The sequence below is a fragment of the Sciurus carolinensis genome, chromosome 3 (assembly GCF_902686445.1).
Source record: "Sciurus carolinensis chromosome 3, mSciCar1.2, whole genome shotgun sequence".
NCBI lineage: Eukaryota > Metazoa > Chordata > Mammalia > Rodentia > Sciuridae > Sciurus > Sciurus carolinensis.
Genome location: NC_062215.1, coordinates 183,075,879 through 183,081,878, shown reverse-complemented (window position 1 = coordinate 183,081,878; position 6,000 = coordinate 183,075,879). Strand labels below are relative to the sequence as shown.

Genomic DNA, 6,000 nt, shown 5'->3' with positions numbered 1-6,000 from the left:
GAAGGCCGAGGGTCTGGTCTCACGGTTCTGCCCCCTGTTGGGGGTCCCAAGGCCAGAGGGCAACTGCGAGGGCCCGAGGCAGTATCTCAGGCCTCGGCCGCCGCGCGGCCTATCTCCGCTACAGCACACCTCGTGTGGCCCTTCGGTGACTGCAAGTGTTCCTGGGCCAAGGTCCGATGGCCCCAGAAGGGTGCAGTGGGACTGGGTTGAGAAGCAGGCTCGCGGACAGCATCGCGGGTAGAGGGTGAGGAAGCGAGGACAGCCTGCAAGACGAGACCCGCCGCGCGGCACCAAGTTCGCCCATCGAGCCGAGGCCCCTCCTAGGCGAGACTCCACCCCGCTCGCCGAGGCCCCGCGCGGGTCCGAGTCCTCGCAACGAGCCGAAGCCCCGCCCAGCGAGCCGAGGTCTGCCTGCCAGCGGAGGCCCCGCAGCGATTTGCCTTCGACCCCGGTGTCCCCCTTCGCCCCGCCCTTCCCCGTCGGCCTACCAATCGGGACTGGGCGCCGCGCTCTTCGACGAGGTTCGGAGAGGCCCCGCCCCGGCGCCCCGCAGGCCAATCGGAGGCGCGTCCGCAGCGGGGGCGGGGCGGCGGCGGAGCGCTGGGCGGCGGCGGCGGCGGCGGCGGCAGCGGCAGCGGGAGTGGTGGCGAGCGGGTGGCGCTGGCTCGGCGACGTAGGCCTGGCGGGCCCGGTGAGGACGCGGCGGGCGCGGGAGGGCGCGGGAGGGAAGAAGGGAGGGAAGAAGGGAGGGCGTAGGCCTGGGCTGCGGAGCCGGCCTGGGCCTGAGCGGACGGGCGGCGAAGGCGGAGGCTCGAGGCCCAGGGCAGGCCCGCGCTCCGCCGGAGAACGTCCACGCCTGGCCCTGAGGCTTTCGCAGTGCGGCGGCTCCTCAGCGGGTTCCGCTGGGCAAGACCGGTCTGTGGGGCCTGTCCGCCGGGGCCGCGCCGACTCCCCGGGCCGTGCTGCCTGCCGGGCCGCCCTGACTCCCGGGGCCGCCCTGACTCCCCGGGCCGTGCAGTCCGCCGGGCCGCCCTGACTCCCGGGGCCGCCCTGACTCCCCGGGCCGTGCTGTCCGCCGGGCCGCCCTGACTCCCCGGGCCGTGCTGTCCGCCGGGCCGCCCTGACTCCCCGGGCCGTGCTGCCTGCCGGGCCGCCCTGACTCCCCGGGCCGTGCAGTCCGCCGGGCCGTGCTGTCAGCCAGGCCGCCCTGACTCCCCGGGCCGCCCTGACTCCCGGGGCCGCCCTGACTCCCCGGCCCGTGCTGTCCGCCGGGCCGCCCTGACTCCCCGGGCCGCCCTGACTCCCGGGGCCGCCCTGACTCCCCGGCCCGTGCTGTCCGCCGGGCCGCCCTGACTCCCCGGGCCGCCCTGACTCCCGGGGCCGCCCTGACTCCCCGGCCCGTGCTGTCCGCCGGGCCGCCCTGACTCCCCGGGCCGTGCTGTCCCTCCGAGCCGCGCTGACCCTTGGGGCCACGCTGATTTTCGGACCTTACTGCCCCTTGGGGCCTGAGAAGCACCACTTGGAGCCACAGGTGGAATCCAGAAGGGCGTGCGCCCCTCTCCCCCTTTTCTCTTCTGGGTCTTTTCCTCGGTGTCTGAAAGGTGCGTGCGTTTGACTCCACTAAGGTCAGGAAATGCTCCTGAGCCAGTGGGAGCCCTCCTAAGGGAAAAGCCTGGAAAATACCGCCCACTGCATGGTAAGATCAGGGTTATCAGCAGAAACGTTGGTTGATCTCTCTTGTTTCATTGGTGGTTGGGGAAAAGAAGGTATCATTGAAGGAAATAATGTCAATGTGTACTGTTGTGAAAGAATGGAAAGATTTAAAGTCCAGAGCTAAATCTTTACAGGCTTGCTTTCCTCTCTGTGTTTGTTTGTTTCCATGAGGTCCTCTGGACACGTTAGCTAACTCTGGTGGCCTGGGTTAGAGTTGGTGTTAGGTAGACAGCGTTATAATAGGCAACACAGGTTTTCTCAGTGCCAGAGAGATGTAGGAAGACATGGAGTAACCTTTAGTTGTGGGCCTAATGATTTTTTTTTAGTTTGTACACCAAAAGATATTTGTGGAGCACTGGTGCCTGTTATTTAGTCGTTTCTTAAGTACTTCAAGGAGACATGCCACGTTGCACAGTTCCATTTTAAAGTACCAGAAAGGGACACTGGCAGGTTCAGAATGGCACCTTGGGTTGTTTGCAAAGCCAAGCAGCACCCGCCTCTGGTTCTTCTGTGCCCTTGCTTTGTTGTAGCAGGTCACCACTTGACTGCTGCTCCTAAACTGGATGCTGACAGTGCACTTGGCTGAACTGCAGAACTTTCTCTCATGCACATTGCAGGAATGTTCTTAAAGAGACCAGTGGGCTCCTATTAGGTCCTTTCCCAAAGAGGAAGTTGGCATAAGACATATTCATTGATTCCTCCCTTATCCATAAAATGGTTAAAAATTTACCTGCCATATAGGGTTCCTGTGAAGACTGACAGTCAGTTGTTTAAATCTATAAATGTTATGCCTGGTACATAGTAAATGCTTAATAAATGTTAACAATTATAATTAGTGAAAGAAAATCATCTGAGTAAACAGTAGAATTGGCTAACCCTGGTTATTTACAAACAAAAAAAAAAAAGTTGAAAGAGAACTATTAGGTAGAGTTATCCTGCTTTATAGAGGGAAGAATATGAACCCAATTGCCAAAACAAAGGTTAACGCCTGGGTAATTCCATAAGAGCCCATTTAAATCCACTTTGTCCCAAGGAATTTGGTCTCCTCCTTTCTCTCCATACAGGCCTGCCTCTAGTGACCTCAGACAGTAATCTTTCTCTCACTACTGCTCACCCTTTCACTCTGTTCATTTTTTCCTCACCAGCTTCCCCTTGTACTCACCCACCACAAGCTTTGTACACGCAGTCTAGTGCTCAGTGTGCAGGCAGAACTCATAAAAGCTCTGGGTGTATCAAGTCATTTAGCTTAGCATATGTGTCAGTGTAGAGGTCTGGCATGACTTTGACAGAGGGAGTTCCTGGGGGATGTTCACGTTGGTGATTTTAGGCTGACACTTGTGATCTCTGGGGATCCCACTTCTGAAACAATCTGATCAGCAGACCTTTGTGCTTTGTGCTCCTTCACCAGTAACACACTTTGATAGACCCTTCCTGCCCTTCCCTCCACACAAAATTTAAACCATTTTGATCCATGGAAATGTGCTTAAAAATAAGCCTTAACCTAAAGAGTAAAATGGGTAATACAGTAATCATGGTGTTCTGAAAAATACGTGAGGACATGAATAGGATCAGGAGGGGAGTTAGTGGTGTGAGAGATTTTTAGTCAGAGGATTGTTTTCTCCTAAACTGGTGTTTTAGTTCATTGCCATTTTAAAATTCAAAAGCAGGACTCGGGTTGTGGTCAGTGGTAGAGCACTTGCCTTTCACATGTGAAGCCCTGGGTTTGATCCTCAGCACCACATTAAAAAAATAAATAAAGGTAATGTGTCCACCTACAACTGAAAACACTTTCTAAAAAGGCTCAAGAGCAGAGGGCACAATGATGCAGCAGGTGCGGCGAGTCTTACTTCACCTCCTCTCTCCTTTCCCCAACCATCCTTCTCCCAAAATGGAGGTCACATCCCAGGTACAAAACCTGCTGATGTTTTAGATTCCATCCACGTGACCCCTGGAGTCCTCACAGCCTCGCTCAGGCTGCACCCCTGCTCCTCTCAGTTGTCTTAGGGTCCCCTCACTCAGCCTTTCTCCTCCCTGAGCCCTTGGTCCACCGGCTCTCTGCTCCCTTGAGGCCAGCCCCCACCTCAGCACCTGGGAAGCCAGCACAGGTCAGGCTCGCAGTGGCCTCTTCCCTTTTCTTTTGTGGACAGGTGTACTGGTTGCTACTCACTTGCGCCTTTCTGCATTAAACTCATCTCTCATTGTGCCCAGTGCACCATGTATCAGGGTGGGGTTGAGGCTTCTTGTGGAACAGTAAGCACTAAATCATTCATTTTTCTGAACCCAAGTTCCTCAAACTGTAGCTGCAGAAATAAAGCCAGCTGTATGACCATTGTGAGCAGTGAGATTGTAAGAAAGGGGCTTGGCATGGGCCTCCCAGGAGTGGTGGTCCCTCAGTGGGGTAGCTGCCGTCATGTGTAACAGGACATTCTTGAGGCCTTGACCATGGTCGTTTTGGTGAGTCCACCTGCTGCACTTTCTCCAGGCAGTTCCTCAGGTCCAGCAGACCCTTGCCTTGGGGGTTTTCTGTGGTTAGGAACTCCTGTTTCCCTAAGCACTTAGTCCTCCTTGATTCAGAAAAGGTGCTTTCCCTAAGCACTTAGTCCTCCTTGATTCAGAAAAGGTGCTTTCCCTAAGCACTTAGTCCTCCTTGATTCAGAAAAGGTGCTTTTCCTAAGTACTTAGTCCTTGATTTAGAAAAGGTGCTCAGTAAATGTTTAAAGCATTAATCAGATTGTATCAGATTTTCTGGGGCCTGTATGATATATATATATAGTTGGGGATGGGTATTCTTTAAGAAATGGAATATAAAGTTACAAATAAAAATTAGCCAAGCAATTAAGCACTGTTTAGAATGAAAAAAATAAATAAGTACAAGTTTCAAAACAACTGACCAATAATACAGATATAAATTGAGAAATGTAAGGTGTTTGTTGATTAACTGACATATTTCTGTATTACTTTTTCTTAGCTCTGTGTTGCTAATTGCCTTTTCATGACAGTGAGAAAATAGAATTCATTGACTCCTCTAGCAGAGTTGATAAATTTTTATTATTGTTAGGATGCATAAAGCATTAGTTTTTATGTAGAACATTTGCTTTTTTCTTGTTACCCCTAAAGGCTTGGGTCCCAGAAACATAGTTGATTCATTTTATTTTGCACAATTTCATTGAAGAAAAAAATGCACATCTGAGACATATTGGTAATAGTACTGCTAGATTATTGACTTATTTTCCTGATGGGCAAGGACTGTTGTTTTGACCACTGAGCAGTGAGCATCTGCATCCATTTCAGTATGACTGATGATGAATGTCCCATGTCTGGCTCCCTGCATGTCACCCATGCTTCTTTTCCACTGCCCATTTCATATTGCCTCAGGACCCCTGGCCTTGCACCTGTGTCATGAAGCCCTGGTGCCACACAGGGTGATAGCAGTATCTTGGAGCCTCGCCTAACTGAGATGGCTGGTCCTTAAGGTTTGGGTGTGAGGTGTTCCCCAAAAGGGCCTGTGGTTACATGGGACTATTCAGAGGTAAAATGATTGACTGGTAAGAGCTTTGATCTGATTAGTCCATCCTAGTTTGAATGGACTGAATAGTAACTGGGCAGGTGGGGCTTGGCTAGAGGAAGTGGGCTGCTGGGGGCTTCCCTGAAGGGTTCACCTTCCCTGCAGCTCCTCCCCGCCCCTCTGCTTCCTGACTGCCATGACAGCAGCACCCCTCTACCATGCCTTTCTGCCATGATGTTCTGCCTCATCTTGGGCTCAGAGCAATGGAGTTGGCCTTCCATCTACTAAACCTCTGAAACTAAACCAAAATAAACATTTGCTCCTCTAAGTTGTCCTTGTCAGGTATTTTAGTCACAGTGATAAAAAGTTAACTCACTGATAATCACTTAGATGTGCCCAGAAGAAACTATGTACAGCATAAATGTGTGCCCTTAACTGGATCTCAGAAGTGCCAACATCCACTCCACACTATCTGGCATGCAGGGCAGAGAAACAAAGGCAGAGCTGTCGTGGAGGGAGGCAGCAGTGGTGACCGACTGCAGTCAGAGTGTCTTCGTGTATGACTATAGAGACGCTCAACTTAAGGCCTTTCCCAAGGTCCAGGCACCCTGGCCAGACTGGCCTTGCATTCAGACTCCTGCGTTGGGGTGGCTTCTGCCCCGTGTGTGATGCCAGGTTACCCAGCAGGGTTTGGAATGATGGCACACTACATCTTACAGCCATCCAGCGAGAATGTGTCTGGGAAGATGGAAGTGATTCTAGAAACTGCTTAGCATGAGACT

General features: G+C 52.9%; 1 protein-coding gene across 1 annotated transcript in view; it reads left to right on the top strand.

Annotated features, from left to right (window-relative positions):
• Farp2 (FERM, ARH/RhoGEF and pleckstrin domain protein 2) overlaps positions 1 to 6,000 on the top strand; it is a 107,473-nt gene continuing 101,473 nt past the window's right edge. The window contains 1 exon segment of the mRNA XM_047543424.1: positions 1 to 691. The gene's annotated coding sequence lies outside the window, so the exon portion shown is untranslated.